This window comes from Nicotiana sylvestris, chromosome 2 (assembly GCF_000393655.2).
Source record: "Nicotiana sylvestris chromosome 2, ASM39365v2, whole genome shotgun sequence".
NCBI lineage: Eukaryota > Viridiplantae > Streptophyta > Magnoliopsida > Solanales > Solanaceae > Nicotiana > Nicotiana sylvestris.
Window position 1 is genome coordinate 84,316,710 of NC_091058.1, and position 17,196 is coordinate 84,333,905.

Sequence of the window (17,196 nt, forward strand, 5' to 3'; positions counted from 1 at the left end):
GAGCTCATTTGGCGGCACCTTTATCATATCAGCATTTACTTGACATTGGTAGTATGTCCGGACATACTGGACGCAATCTGTCTCCATGGTCAACCAAAAATAATTGGCCCTAAGAATCTTCTTGACCAAGACAAACCCATTCATATGTGGGCCGAAGGTCCCAGCATGTATCTCCTCAAGTAGCTTAGAAGCTTCTTTTGCGTCGACACACCTTAGCAATCCCAAATCAGGGGTTCTTCTATATAGGTTTCCTCCGTTGTGGAAGAAGTGATTAGACAACCTTCGAAGTGTGTGTTTCTGAGTATGGCTTGCATGTTTCGGGTATTCTCCTTTCGCCAAATATTCCTTGATGTCATGGAACCAAGGTTTTCCATCAGTCTCCTCCTCAACATGAGCACAATAAGCCGGTTGATTATGGATCCTCACCAAGATGGGATCAATGAAATTTTTGTTTGGATGTTGTATCATTGATGACAAAGTGGCCAATGCATTGGCAAAATCATTCTGAATTTTGGGAACATGCCGAAACTTTATATATGTGAACCTCTTTCTCAAATCGTGTACATGGTGCAGATATGGCAATATCTTGGAATTATTGATGGCCCATTCTCCTTATAACTGGTACACAAGCAAATCTGAATCCCTGATTACCAGCATGCCACGACCTAAACCGAAGGGCCGCGACGGACACCCGGTGCTTTACTCAACCGAGTACCAACGTAACATATCTTTCTTATCATGTTATCATGAGTAAATGAGCCAGAAAACCCGTTATGAGATAACAAGAATAAAACATAAGGGAATACTCAACATATGAAGACCCAACATGATATACAAACTAATATATGTGACATACGGGCCTATAAGGCCGACATAACCATTAGTAAACTCGAAACATAGGCCGACAAGGCCATATAATTATCCATACACCTGACATCTGTCTACAAGCCTCTAAGAGTACATAAAATCATAAAGATCGGGACAGGGCCCTGCCTTACCAATCAATACATATCCAAAGCATACTGACCAACCAGGCAACTCCAGAGCAAGTGGAGTGCACCAACACCTTCGCTGAGCTGATAGCCTACTAGGAGGACTGTCAACCTATCAATCGGGACCTACGGGCATGACACGCAGCATCCCCAGGCAAAAGGGATGTCAGTACGAATAAAGTACCGAGTATGTAAGGTAGGAAAGCATAAACAAGAACAGTAATGTAAAGAGAGATAGAGGAGATACAACCTGTAACATCTGAGTGCCTCTGGGGGATACTGACATGAAATGCATAATACATATATATACATGAACTTTTTAAAAACATTCGTCTCTGTGGGCATCATCATCATCATATCGTACCCGGCCTCAAAGAGGACTTGGTAAAAACATACCCCACCATCATAAGGCTCGGTAGAATCGTACCCGGCCACGTGGAGCTCGGTAAACCCAACTGATCAGTGGTTGCACAATAGGTGCCGTACCCGGCCGACTATAGCGCGGCTCGGTAGAGTAAAATAGATACTATATATAATGCATGCTAGACTCATGGAATCATCTTCTAAACCTTTTGGAGTGACTTAAGAACATTATGGACATCCCTACCATCAATATGAACCTTAGTAGGATTTAAGGATCATACACACTTGTTTAGAATAATTTTATAAGGAAAGAACAACATGGACAACCTTAGTTGCTAGGAGTAGAGTCATTATGAAATAGCGTATCGTTTATGTTCATTTCATTTTAGACCATGCCAAAAGAAAGAAGAAAGTGCCTTAACATACCTTAAACTCGTTGAGTACCTAATCCCTTCCAAGAAACTCTTCAAACAAGTCAACTCAATCTATCATAGTATAAGGAGATTCAAAATCAGTGCTGAGCAAAGGCTAAGTCTATAACTTAAGCTAGTAGCTCGTTTACGTAAATTTGGGCAGCATCTCCCTTGTAACAAGGGCCTCCTCCAATACCATATACCAACAACAATTACCAGAGCAATCCATCAATACATAATTATCAATATCAAGACACCATATAACAACAACAAGTCACAACTACATTACGACGAGCGGCAAGCTCCGATTGGAATCCGTATACCCCTTATCAATCCTTATAGACTTCTTACTTCAACATAAAAGTATCATTAACATGATAATGAAGTCATTAATCAATGATTCCAGCCTTAAACCATATATTTATAACAACGAAAATAATCCACAACTTCAACTATCCTCAATTAGCAACTTTATTCACTAGTTCATGTCTAGCCCATCCATTTAACTTAATCAACATCAAGATAACCTTAGGCACAAGCAAGATCACAATATACATACCTTATACAGTAACTTCAAGTCAAAATCCAAGTTATATTCAGTTTACAACAACCCTTAATAGCAATACAACACCATAGAAGTGACTTAAGCTAATCCAAGTATTATCTTGTAGTTTATCATCCTAACAACTTAACCAACATACAAGCAAGCTTAAGCACAATTAGTAGGCTGTTATACTCACCTTAGACAGCCGCAACAAGTTGTAATTTCATCCAAATACAGCCCACAACAATCCTCAATGACAACACAACTTCAAAGAGGTGTTGTTCTTCTCTAGAACTAAGTTTTGATGTTAAAATATGGTGTAATCACTTTGGAATCACTTCAAACCCTTGTGGTATATGTTTAGGAGGGTTAGAAGAGGTTTGGAGACGAATATTAGTTGAAAAATGAGCAAAAATAGGCATCAAAATCGTTTATAAATTGAAGTAGGTCAACCACCGCCTAAGTGGGTCCCATTGGGAGCTGCTTGCGCGGTCTCGCAAAAATGTGAATATCTCTCTACTCCGATGTCGTATTGATGAACGGTTTAATGCATTAGAAACTAGACTCGTAGACTTTCAATTTTGTAGGTAGAACACCCCATGATTCCAAGTATATTTGGAGAAATTCTCAGATATATTTGACCTAAATTTCAGCAAATTTATGAATGTAACTTGTGATGACCTTTGCCAACTCTTGTTCTACAACTTGCTTGCCTTCAAAATGTAGAAAATGAATATCATACAACTAAAATAACCTCCTTATCATGTTATTAACCCTAGTCCCACCCCAAAGTACATGTTATAACATTCGAAACTTGTCGACTTTCGATGAAACTTATTTTCCTCAATTGGTTTAGCTTCTAAGATTTCCAACCCTCTTGGTACTCGTTATTCATGATCTTAAATATTTGTAACCTCCAAGGCAACATGATTAACTTACTTTATTTGCTTCCAAATATAATCTCATTTTCGAGCTTACATCAATGACTTACGACGTACTCTCACGTATGAAAACTTGGGGTGTAACACAACAGCTCCTGAATATTCATGTCGATTGCCATGTTGAGCCCTAGTATGCAGGATTCATACTCTGCCATGTTGTTGGTTCAAGGAAATCTAACTTTAGCAAATACTAGATAATGTTGACCTGTTTCTTATACCAAAACTGCTCCAATACACACTCCTTTGAAATTTCCATCTCCATCAAAGAACATCCTCCAACCGTCGTATGCTTCAGTAATGTCCTCTCCTACGAATGACACTTCTTCATTAGGGAAATACATTTTCAAGGGTTCGTATTCTCCTCCCATAGGATTTTCAGCAAGATGGTCTTCTAATGCTTGTCCTTTGACTGTCTTTTGAGTTACATAGGCGATATCGAACTCACTTAACAGTATTTGCCACTTGGCTAACTTCCCAGTCGGCATGGGCTTCTGAAATATGTACTTCAGAGGGTCCATCATGGATATAAGATATGTAGTGTAGGCATAGAAGTAATGCCTCAATTTCTGGTCCGTCTAGGTCAAAGCACAGCAAGTGCGTTCCAACAAAGAGTATCGTACTTTGTAAGGTGTGAATTTCTTACTCAAGTAGTATGTGGCTTGATCCTTCCTCCCTGTCTCTCATGTTGTCCCAGAACACATCTGAAGGCTCCATCTAATACATAAATATAGAGTAGCAAAGGCCACCCCAGTTCCGGCAGGACTAGGACATGCATTGTAGACAGGTATTCCTTGATTTTGTCAAAATCCTTCTGACAATCTTCGGTTCAACTTGTTTTAGCATTTTTCAACAACATATTGAAGATGGGTTTACATATAACTGTAGACTGTGCTATGAAGCGACTGATATAGTTGATACATCCTAGGAAGCTCATCACATCCTTGTTGCACCTAGGTGGCGGTAACTCCTGAATAACCTTAACTGTGGACGGGTCTAGCTCGATCCCTCGGCGGCTGACAATGAATCCCAATAACTTTTCTGCAGGAACCCCGAATACACATTTTGTGGGGTTCACTTTTAAGTTGTACCTCCTTAACCTGTCAAAGAACTTTCTTAAGTCTGATATGCGATCTACGACCCTCTTGGATTTGATAATGACATCGTCCACATACACCTCTATTTCTTTGTGTATAATATCATGGAAGATGGTTGTCATGGCTCTCATGTAAGTAGCCCCGATGTTCTTTTGGCCAAAGGGCATCATCTTGTAGCAGTACACCCCCCATGGTGTAATAAAAGCTGTTTTCTCTGCGTCTTCTTCATCCATCCAGATCTGGTGATAACCCGTGAAGCAATCTATAAAGGATTGGAGCTCATACTTGGTGCAATTGTCGATCAGGATATGTATAGTTGACAGTGGAAAGTCATCCTTGAGACTTGCTCTGTTTAAGTCTCGATGGTCAACGCATACTTTGACTTTCCTATCTTTCTTCGGAACTGGTACAATGTTGGCTTACCAGGTTGGGTATTCAATTACCCTGAGGACTTTGGCCTTGATCTGTTTAGTAGCTTCCTTCTTGATTTTCAGGCTCATATCTGGATTGAACTTTCTGAGTTTCTGCTTCACCGACGGACACATTAGATTGGTAGGCAACTTGTGAGCCACTATGGAAGTGCTTAGACCGGTCATGTCATCATATGACCATGCAAAGATATACTTATACTCCTACAGGAAACGGATGTACTCCTCCTTCTCTATTGGTGATAAGTGAATGCTTATGCGATTTTCTTTGACGGTTTCGGCATCTCCCAAATTTACTGCTTCAGTTTCGTCAATGTTAGATTTAGTCTTATTTTCAAAGTTCTCAACTTCTCTGACAACCTCCTCGGGTATTTCATCTTCTTCCTCCGAGTCACTATCCTAATATAGCGTTGTCTCATTACACGTCACAGTCACCGGTTCATCAGGAAAAGTAATAATAACTTTGTAGAAAAAAAGTGTGAAAGATACTAATGAATAATAAATAGCAATGCACTGATTAGAACTGAAAACATCCAAAACAATTAGGCTCGATGAATCGAGCATTTATTTGAAACAAGTAAGTCTTTAAAAACAAAATTACTGAAAATATCTTAGATGCCTTGCATGGCTATAGAAATAAAATTAAGCTGATCGCCAAGCTACCCAGGGACTCGGTGGGCCCGAGATGGTGTGGTCGTCCAGTTCCTAAGAACAAATCCCTTCTCCACTATTACATCCTGTACTTTAATATTAGACTGAGTCGTAGTAATCCATATGAGTTCGAAGGGATTATGTCTATTAGGAGGTTATAAAGGGTTTAAGACATTATTATTATAAGATCCAATAAGTTTACAACCTTGATATCATTAGATATTATGTTAGAGTGGTATTTTCTTTTAAAGTGAAGTATAAATTTTAGGAAACGTTTTATAAGTATAATTTTGGATAGTTACCATTATTACTATTTTTGAATATGGTAAATTATACATATAATACAAGAAAGTTTATGAGATTTTTTTTATTGTAAAGATAGAAATTATTTTCTCAGAAAAGAAGGTTATCTTTTTACCATTTTAAGAATTAAGCGTACAAAAATATTTACTCTTTATATGAAAATAGGAAAAACTAGAAGTTGAAAAAAATATATATGTATTTTTACATTGATGTTTTAATGAAATAATAGTGTATATATTTATTTTATATGATACCACATGATCATAATAGTAGGGTATATATAAAGTTAATTAAAAGTGAGTAGTATATTATGTAATTTGAAACAATTCCTAATTATGCGAGTAATTGGTTAATTATTGGGTAGCAGGATATTACCTAATTAATTATTGGGTAAAGTTTAAATCTCCCCCAACAAGGAAACGTGGCAGCCCACTATCTGACAGAGTGACTCATACAATATTTGGAAAGGTGTCATAATATAACCACTATTCCACTTTTGTTTCCTTCTCGTTGTAAGGTTCTTTACTGCGTTCCCATCAAATGCTCCAAAATAAGTATCTTGGATGGTCATCCAAGATTTTGGTTTCTACCAAGACAATATGTGATCATGTATTGTTGAAAGCAATTTTATAAAACAATGCAGAAGAATGGGTGCCCAACAATCAGTCATCTGATCATGCTACAATGATAGAGTTTTAGGTTGTTCATTGAGTTGCAATCATCTTTGGTTTATGTTGTCGATGCAAGTGATATAACTATCCAGGCTTATGCTGTCGATGCAAGTGATATAGCTGTCCAGGTAATTGTTTGCTTCTGTTATTAGAGATGCCTATGTTTTTCAATTCCCATATGTCTTATTATTCTATCGTTTGTTCATGGGTTTCAGAAAATATGTAAGTTGATAAAGTTTGTTTTATGATATTAATCAGAGATATAATGGTCTTATGATGTACCGAGAGATTTTATTAACGTATTTCATATGCATTTCATGCATTTATACATGCACATCGACCCATGACCAGATGACGTTATATACGGGTATATATATGTATATAGGATATGGGAAAGGTTATGGCGTTATATACGCACCACCACCTGATCAGCTAGTATACGTTGATAATTTGCTCATAGTGGCCGAGATGATATGATGGGATGCCCTGAGACGCGTGATGATGTTATGGCCATTATATACACATATACATATATATATATATATATATATATATATATATATATATATATATATATATATATATATATATGTGTATGTGTGTGTGTGTGTGTGTGTGTGTGTGTCCCGTATCCCATATACATATATATATATACACACACACACACACACACACACATATATATATATATATATATATATATATGGGATATGAGAAAGGTTATGGAGTTATATACGCACCACCACCTGATCAGCTGGTACATGATGATGATTTTGCCCACAATGGCTGAGATGATATGATGGGATGCCCTTAGAGGCTTGATGATGTCATGAACACATGTACCTATGCGCGACATAACCTTCATATGCATATGCATGACACTATAAGTATTAAGTGATATACAGAGTTATCCAGACTTACAGGTTGAGTCATGTACTCCATGTTTCTTTCATGACCTTTATATATTGATTTACATGCCTTACATACTCGGTACATTATTCGTATTGACGTCCTTTTGTTGTGGACGCTGCATTCATGCCTGCAGGTATAAGTAATCAATTTGATGAACCCTCATTGTAGACTAGGTTAGCATTCAACTAAGGATCGGTAAGACTCCACCTCATTCAGAGTGCAGTTGGATCTATGAGCCATCGTGTTAGAGTTTTACTTCAGACTTATGGGTAGGCCGGTACCCTATCCCATATGATGTAAAATAATCTTAAGGGCTTTGTAGACAAAGGTTCAGTTTGTACAGTATGTTAGAGGCCTTGACAGCCATATGTATTTATGTCTTAAGAACGATAGTTTATTGATACAGTGTTGCCCACTTACAGTTATGCACTACGAGTTGTTGTCATATTGGCACATGATGGTCACAGAAAGAATGAGATACAGAATGGTTCGCTCGGATCGGTACGGCACCAGGTGCCACCCACGCCTCCCTAGGTTCGGAGCGTGACAAAGTCGTATCAGAGCAGGTCGTGTCCTAGGGAGTCTACAAAGTCGTGCCTAATAGAGTCTCACTTATAGGTGTGTTGCACGCCACATTTATAATTGAGAGGCTATAGGGTATTTAGGAAATGTTACCCTTATTTGTTTCCAGATCGTGCCATAGAGCTGAAGTTAGTATGAAGCTTTCGCCAAGTTTTGTATGCACCAAAGGCGCAGGTATTATAGTAGAGTTTTAAGGCGTAATTTTCACTTATATGGAAGGTAAGTTATGAAAGAAACAGAAGATACGATGCAAGATTGAAAGGTAAGTAATGTAAAGGTGAAGAAGATACGAGATACTCAACTATAAAAGGTTATAAATAGTCGAGACTTCAGATAGAGGTTGAGTTTTAGTTTAATTTACAAAAGAGACCCTAGTGAAGATTTTGTAAATATCTAATAGTTAACATTCGAGGACAAATGTTCAAAAGGGGGGAAGGATGTTACATACCGTACTTTAATATTAGGGTGAACCATAGTAATCCATATGAGTTCAAAGGGATTATGTCTATTAGGAGGTTGTAGAGGGTTTAAGACATTATTATTATAAGACTCAATAAGTTTACAACCTTGATATCATTAGATATTATGTTAGAGTGGTATTTTCTTTTAAAGTGAAGTATTTTAGTAAAAGTTTTATAAGTATAATTTTGGATAGTTATCATTATTACTATTTTTGAATAAGGTAAATTATACATATAATACAAGAAAGTTTATGAGATTTTATTTATTGTAAAGATAGAAATTATTTTCTCACAAAAGAAGGTTATCTTTTTACCATTTTAAAAATTAAGCATACAAAAAATTTACTCTTTATATGAGAATAGGAAAAACTAGAAGTTGAAAAAAAATATATATATTTTTACATGGATGTTTTAATGAAATAATAGTGTATATATTAATTTTATATGATACCACATGACCATGATAGTGGATATATATAAAGTGTATTAAAAATGAGTAGTATATGTTACGACCCGGCCAGTTGTCTCATGAGTTACCGCTTCGTTTTCCCCATTTATGCTTCTTATTGATTTGTCTATCGGTTCTATATGTGAGCGGGTTGGTTGGATCAAGTTCGGAGAGGATTTGGTAAGGTTTGAGGCACTTAGTCTCTTTTGAGGAAGCTTAAGTTGGAAAAGTCAACCGGATGTTGACTTATGTGTTAAAGGGCTCGAATGTGAGTTTCGATAGTTTGGTTAGCTTCGAGAGGTGATTTAGGACTTAGGAGCGTGATCGAAATGAGTTTTGGAGGTTCAGAATAGATTTAGGCTTGAATTGGCGAAGTTGATATTTTGGCGATTTCCGGTTAGTAGGCGAGATTTTGATATAGGGGTCAGAATGGAATTCCGAGAGGTGCAGTAGTTCTGTTGTGCCATTTGGGATGTGTGCGCAAAATTTCAGGTCATTCATACATGGTTCGGTTGGGTTTTTGATCAAAAGCGGAATTCGGAAGATTTTTGGAAACTTAGGCTTGAATCCGATGTGTTTTGGATGATTTGATGTTGTTTGAGGTGTTTTGAAGATTGGTACAAGTTTGAATAAGGTTATGGGATATATTTATGCTTTTGGTTGAGATCCCGGGGGCCTCGGGGTGATTTCAGATGGTTGATGGAGGATTTTGAGATTTTGTGAAGTTGCACATTTTTCTGCTTCTCGTATTTCCGCACCAGCGGATTGGGGACCGTAGTGCGAAGCCGCATATGTGGGAAAATGATTGCAGAAGCGGAAGCTGGGAAGTAGGCAGGAAACTGCAAAAGCGGTTAGAAGGACCGCACCTGTGATGGCACAGATGCAGATATGGGATTACAGATGTGGAATAGAGGAACATAAGTTAAAACCGCAGAAGTGGTTGGTTGACCACAAATGCGGTATCGCAGAAGCAGTAAATTGGCCGCAGATGCGAAAATGCCTAGGCCAAAAGGTATAAATTGTGTCCTTTGCGATTTTTGAGCTATTTCACCATTTTTGTGTCGGCTTTGGAGCTTTTGGATGATTTTGAAGAGGGATTTCAAGGGAACTTCATTGAGGTAATGCTTTTGGACCTAAAACTCATTTATATGATATTATTTCACGAGTTATGCTTGTAATTTATGGAATTTAAGGATCAAAGTTTGGGGAAACTAGGGCTTCGAAACTTAGACCTTTGATTAAGGATTTGAAGGACCATTTGAGGTCGGATTTTAGAACTTTTGATATGCATGAACTCGTGGGGAGATAAGAAATCTATTGATGTAAGAAAAGTCGAATTCCGAGACGTGGGCCCGGGAGTCGGGTTTTGGTAATTTCAGGATTTGTGTCGTATATTGATTATTTTTGCTTGGGCTTGGGTCCCTTAACATATTTTGATGATGTGTTCTGATTTTGAATAGATTCGACGCGAGTGGAGGCCGATTTGAGACGCAAAAGCGTCGCAATCTAGAGATTTGACCGGATTGAGGTGATCAGTAATGATTGTAAATGATGTCCTGAGGGTATGAAACCCCGGATTGCACATTGTTGTGCTATATCGAGGTGACGCACATGCTTGATGGCGAGCGTGGGGTCGTGCACTGTTGGGGATTGTGTCTTAGTCCGTCCCAAACGACTATTTACCGTGTATTTGACTGAAAGTCTATTTGCTATCATCACTATTTGGGCTGAATGCCATATTTGGGCATCGTGCCAACTATTTGAACCCTTCGGGATTTTTCTTGATATTCCCTCACCGTTTTGACTTTATACTTGAACTCAGTCATGATATATTTTTCTGTTTTCATACTCATCCATGTTTACTATGTTTTAACACTTATATGATGTTTTAAATGATAATTGGGCAGAGAAATCTTGTTTTACTATTGTCGAGTGGCTTGTGAGGATTTTTGACTGAGTAAGGCCGAGGGCCTATGTTGTGAGGAAACACTGAGCTTGATTTGAGGTCGAGGGACTAAGACATGTACGCCACGAGGTGGCTTGATTGATATGAGGCCGAGAGCCTAGTGATGATGCCACGAGATATCTTGATATTGCGCTTAGGCAGTAAGGGGCCCCTCCAGGAGTCTGCACACACCCAATGAGCGCGAGTACCCATTGTGATGTGAGATATAGCCGGAGGGGCTGGTATTGTTCTAAGATATTGCTCGAGGGGCGGATTTGTTGATACTGTGCCCGAGGGGAGAACCTTTATGTGTTTATTTTCCTTAATTGCTTGACATTTACCTGCTTAAATTGTTGAAAAAAGATTTTCATGAAGTTTAATTCGAGTTAAATGACTTTCACATATCTTTCACTAGTTTTACTACTTTATTATAGTCTGCAAATGTGTTTTACGTGATTTTATGCTTTCAGTCCTTATTTATGATTATTACTAACTGAGTTGGAGTACTTACTCCCTGCACCTCGTGTGCAGATTCAGGCGCATCTGGTCCCGCTCCCGAGTGTTGATCTTTCCAGCTCAAGTGGATCGAGGAGTCTCTAGGTAGCTATCAGCGTTCGCAGCCCAGAGCTTCTTCCCTATCTTATTCTCCATGTTCTTAGTTACTGTATTAAACTTTCCAGATTTCTCTGAGTATTCGGAATTGTTTAGATGCTCATGACTAGTGACACCCCGGTATCGGGCTGTGTTGGGTTGTATTCCGCAAATTATGTTGTTATCTGCTTAAACCTTGGATTATTTTATCATGATTAGACTGTTTATTACTATTTAACTGTTAAATACTGAAATGGGAAGTGTCGGCTGGACTTGTCTTCACGAGAGGCGCCATCACGACCGGATCCGGGTTTAGGGTCATGACAGTATATTAAGTAATTTGAAACAATTCTTAATTATGCGGGTAATTAGTTAATTACTAGGTAGCGGGATATTACCTAATTAATTAATTAATTATTGGGTAAAGTTTAAATCTCCCCAAATAAGGGAAACGTGGCAGCCCACTATCTGACACAATGACTCACAATACTTGGAAAAGTGTCATAATATAACCATTATTCCACTTTTGTTTCCTTCTCCTTGTAAGGTTCTTTTCTGCATTCCCATCAAATGCTCCAAAATAAGTATCTTGGATGGTCATCCAAGATTTTGGTTTCTACCAAGACAATATGTGATCATGTATTGTTGAAAGCAATTTTATACACCAATGCAGAAGAATGGGTGCCTAACAATCAATCATCTGATCATGCTACAATGATAGAGTTTTACGTTGATCATTGAGCTGCAATCATCTTTGGTTTATGCTGTCGATGCAAGTGATATAGCTGTCCAGGTACTTGTTTGCTTCTGTTATTATAGATGCCTATGTTTTTCAATTCCCATATGTCTTATTATTCTATTGTCTGTTCATGGGTCTCAAAAAATACGAAAGTTGATAAAGTTTGTTTCATGATATTAATCAGAGGTATAATGGTCTTATGACGTACCGAGAGATTTTATTAACTTATTTCATATGCATTTCATGCATTTATACATGAACATCGACCCATGACCAGATGGCGTTATATACACGTATATATATGTATATGGGATATGGGAAAGGATATGGCATTATATACGCACAACCACCTGATCAGCTGGTATACATTTATAATTTGCCCACAATGGACGAGATGATATAATGGGATGCCCTGAGAGGCATGATGATGTTATGGCATCATATACACGTATAGATATGTATATGGGATATGGGAAAGGTTATGGCGTTATATACGCACCACCACCTGATCAGCTGGCACACGATGATGATTTTGCCCACAATGGCTGAGATGATATGATGTGATGCCCTCAGAGGTTAATGATGTCATGAACACATGTACCTATGCATGGCATGACATTCATACGCATATGCATGACACTATAAGTATTAAATGATATACAGAGTTATCCAGACTTACAGGTTGAATCATGCACTCTATGTTTCTTTCATGTCCTTTATATATTGATTTACATGCCTTAGATACTTGGTACATTATTTGTATTGATGTCCTTTGTTGTGGACGCTGCATTCATGCCTGCATGTATAAGTAATCAATTTGATGAACTCTCATTGTAGACGAGGTTAGCATTCAGTGAAGGATCGGTGAGACTCCACCTCATTCGAAGTGCAGTCGGATCTATGAGCCATCGTGTCAGTATTTTACTTCAGATTTATGGATAGGCCGGTACCGTATCCCATTTGATATCAAATAATCTTAGGGGCTTTGTAGACAAAGTTTCAGTTTGTATAGTATGTCATAGGCCTTGACGGCCCGTATGTATTTATGTCTTAAGAACAATAGTTTATTGATACAGTGTTGCCCACTTACAGTTATGCACTATGAGTTGTTTCCATGTTGGCCCATGATGGTCACATAAAGAATAAGTTATAGAATGGTTCGCTCGGGCCGGTACGGCATCGGGTGCCAGCCACACCTCCCTATGTTTGGGGCATGACATCCACAGTTTGAATGGTGAGGCCTTCTTCCTCCTCCTCCTCAATTATTGCACTGCAATCCATATCCTCGTCCTCTAGGAACAAATTTCTCAGCCCAGCTAACTCTTATTCTTCTGCAGTTCCCCATATTGTATCAGCCTAGTGAAAAGTGTGACCCAAATGTGGCACTGGTTGCTTGAAAGGGTAATAAGGTCCACGCCATTGAGGCGACCAATCATCATACTCCTGCTATGTATACTGGTATCTGAGTCCCTAGGTAGTACCATGATAATGCCCTGGAGATTCTTCCCAAGCCCTTTGCTGGGTTCGTACCCAGAACATGCTAGTATGCTTTCTATTTTGTTACTTCACCATTTGTCTTTCTTAACATTATTGACATGTTCGATATGATGATAAGTTTACCCTCTAGACTTCTTCTGTTCCCGATAACCGGGATGGTTTGACTAGTGTAAATAGGGTTACTCCTATCTCCGTGGATGATCACCTCCTGATGTTTCCATTCAAACTTCACGGCCTGGTGCAATGTGGAAGCCACAGCCCCAGTGGCATGTATCCAGGGTTGGCCCAACAGCAGATTGTATGAAGCTATTATGTCAAGCACTTGGAATTCAATGTCGAACCAAGTTGGCCCTATCTGCAGACAAAGATTAATCTTCCCAATTGTGGCCCTTTGAGACCCATCAAAGGCTTTCACATTCATGCTTCCTGCCCATATTTCATGGAAACCTTTGCCCAATCTTTTTAGAGTATCCAACGGAGAAATGTTGAGGCTTGAACCTCCATCGATCAAGACCCTGGCAATGAAATTGTCTTCAAATTGTACCGTGATATGCAATGCTCGGTTATGATTCAACCCTTCAGGCGGTAGTTCATCCTCGTGGAAGGTTATCTTATGACTTTTCAGCACCTACCCTACCATATTGGCCATTTCCCCGTAGGTGATGTTGTTAGGCATGTAAGCTTCATTTAACACCTTCATCAAAGAATTCTTGTGCGCCTCTGAATTTTACAACAGTGATAGGATGGATATCTGAGTGGGGGTTTTGTTCAAATGATCAATGATGGAGTATTCCCTTGCTTGTACTTTCCTCCAAAGATCATCTGGCCCTATTTCAATGACAGCCAACTTGGTAGTGGCCTCCTTACTTGAACCTCCCAAGTGTTCAGGTGTATAGACCCTTCCGATCCTAGTCATTCCTTGTGCAGCATCAGATTCTTCCATCTTTGCATTTCCTTTTCACTTAGCTTTGGCGAGGTAATCCCAGGGTATTGCTTTTGACTTGAAAGGAGGTGTGGTTGATACTGTCACTATGAAAGGTGTGTCCACTTCTACCTCAAATGGAATGGGTATGGTTGAAGTTGGAGCTACCTCTACCTCAAATGGAACCGATGCGGCTACCTCAACTTCGACTGGCGACTGCTATTGTAATACAATGAGGGTGAGGGTGACTACAGGTTTAAAGTCATTGCCCTCTCGAATAAGCCTGATTGACCCCTTAGGATCCCATTCTTCGTATATCTCTATCACATGTATTCCACCACTCCTATGATCCGAGAGGATTGTTGCGGACGTTGAGTGCAGCTTCTTTTGCCTGTATGACCTTATTGTCAATCAGTGTCTAGATTTTGTCTTTCATTGTTCGGCACTCGTCGATGGTGTGCCCTTTCATCCCGGAGTGATATGCATAGGTTTTGTTCGGGTTGACCTATTGAGATGGGTTCTTCGCTTCCACAACGGGAATAGGAGTAATGTAACCAGCGGCCTTCAACCTTTTATACAGCTGGTCGATAGGTTCAGCAATAGCGGTGTATTGTCTAGGTGATTTGCGGTCAAAATTAGGTCGTGGTCTTGAGTTATTTTGGCGAGTTGGAGGAGACTGGAAATGAGATGGTTGGGAATTATAGGTGTGATGGACAGTGGCCGGCTAGGAATATCTGGGAAATGAGGGTTGATATGTATGTGGAGGTGTTTGGTATATGAGTGGGGGTGTTTGGTATGTGGGTGGAGGTGTTTGGTACGTGAGTGGAGATATTTGATGATATCAGAGAACTTATGGTTTTCAATAACCATCAACCTTTCATAGTATTGTGGATCATGTGCTCGAACGAAGAACTTGTTCATCTGTTCCTCGTCCAAAGTTGGCCTGACCTTGGCCGCTTCTGACCTCCAACGAGTAGCATACTCGCGAAAAGTCTTGGTGGGCTTCTTCTTGAGGTTCTGAATGTAGAAAACATCTGGCGCATTTTCTGTGTTGAATCTGAATCGATCCATAAAATCAGATGCCATACTCACCCAGTTGGGCCATTTCTTAGGATCCTGGCTGATGTACCAAGACAAAGAGTCTCTTGTAAGACTTCTCAAAAAAAGTTTCATCCGGATCTTTTCATCCTTTTCGACCCCGACAAGCTTGTTACAATAGGTCCTTAGATGAACCATGGGATCACTTGTACCGTCAAACATCTCAAACTTGGGAGGTTTGTAACCCTCTGGCAATTCTATATTTGGCTGTATGCACAAGTTTTCATAATTCAAACCCTTTATCCCTTTGCCTCCTTCGACACCCTGAACTTGACTTGTCAATTTCTTGAGTTCGTCAGCCATGTTCTTCATGTGCAGGTCCTTCTCAGGGGATTCTAGTGTATAAGAGGTTGGTTGAGTAGATTGAGGTACGGTTTCCACATATCTAGGGTTGTTTTGGTGAGTGCAGGAACCTGGACGTAGTGTTGGTCATTGGTTGAGTTTTGAGGATCGGGATTGGGTTGTGGTATGTTCTTGGGAGTGTGGTAAATAGCGGTTGGTGGGTATTGGATTGGTTGATGATGTTGTTGTGGTGGAGTTGGTATCGTTAAGGGATTGAGATTTTGAGGTCGGGTTGTATATTGATGCGGTGCGGGAGGGTTTTGTGGATGCTGGTTTGGTGTATTTTGGAGAGGTGCTGGATTTTTGGTGTTTTGTTAGTTGACATTGGGGACATTCAGGGTGAGGGATAGGTTTGCTAAGTTGTGGAGCTGCTGAGTTCTCCGTGTAGCTCTAATATCTTTTATTCTAAACGTAAAACCAAATCATTTGGTGCCGGAGTACTCCGACCGTATGAAGTTTCTGCATTTTCTGCATTTTCCTTTTGAATACCACTTAAGTCATCCATTTTAGATTTCCCTCTGTTCTTTGTATTACTTAGAGGAGGAGGAGGTGGAGGGCCTCTAGATTTGGTGTGATATGCTGATGATGCCAATATGTACGAACCAACCTTAGGGGGTGAGAATAAAGAATAAAGAAAAATAAAATGTAAACAAGTCAGTAAAGGTTCTGTAATGTTTGTAGTATTTAAACACATATTGCGAGAATATAAATTCGTGTCCTAATTTGGTAGTCTCGTTGTGCTCGAGATAGGCCTATCGACAAATAGATTTGTAGAAATTCAGTGCCAATAATTGCCTCATTTCATTAATGTAAAAAAAAGACCCAAAATGACACTAAATAATGTTACTAATGGCACTTAGCCTTATTACACTTAAAAGAAAAGCAAGTAAACCTAATCTACTTGGTCCTAGAAGGACCCTCTCCAAACTGGATGCTATTGTCGATCAGTTCTCCCAGCTCGTGCAGGTTCAGTAGTAAGAATGCCCTTGCTAAATGTCCTCCTTCGTTTCCTTCAGCGTTCTTGCAGTCGGTGACTCTCTTTCTTATCTTCCCCTCCAATTCCATCAAAATGTGCTCCAGATATTCCAACCTTTCGCAAGATGTAACAGCCCTTTCTTTCCATTCATTAATCATTTTCATATCGGCCTTATGTTGCACCATATGCTCAGCTTCAAAATCTCGAACTCTTTTGCGCAACTTGTTATACTTCACCTCTGCTTCGGCAACTTCGTCTATGACCCAGTTTCCTAGACCAACCC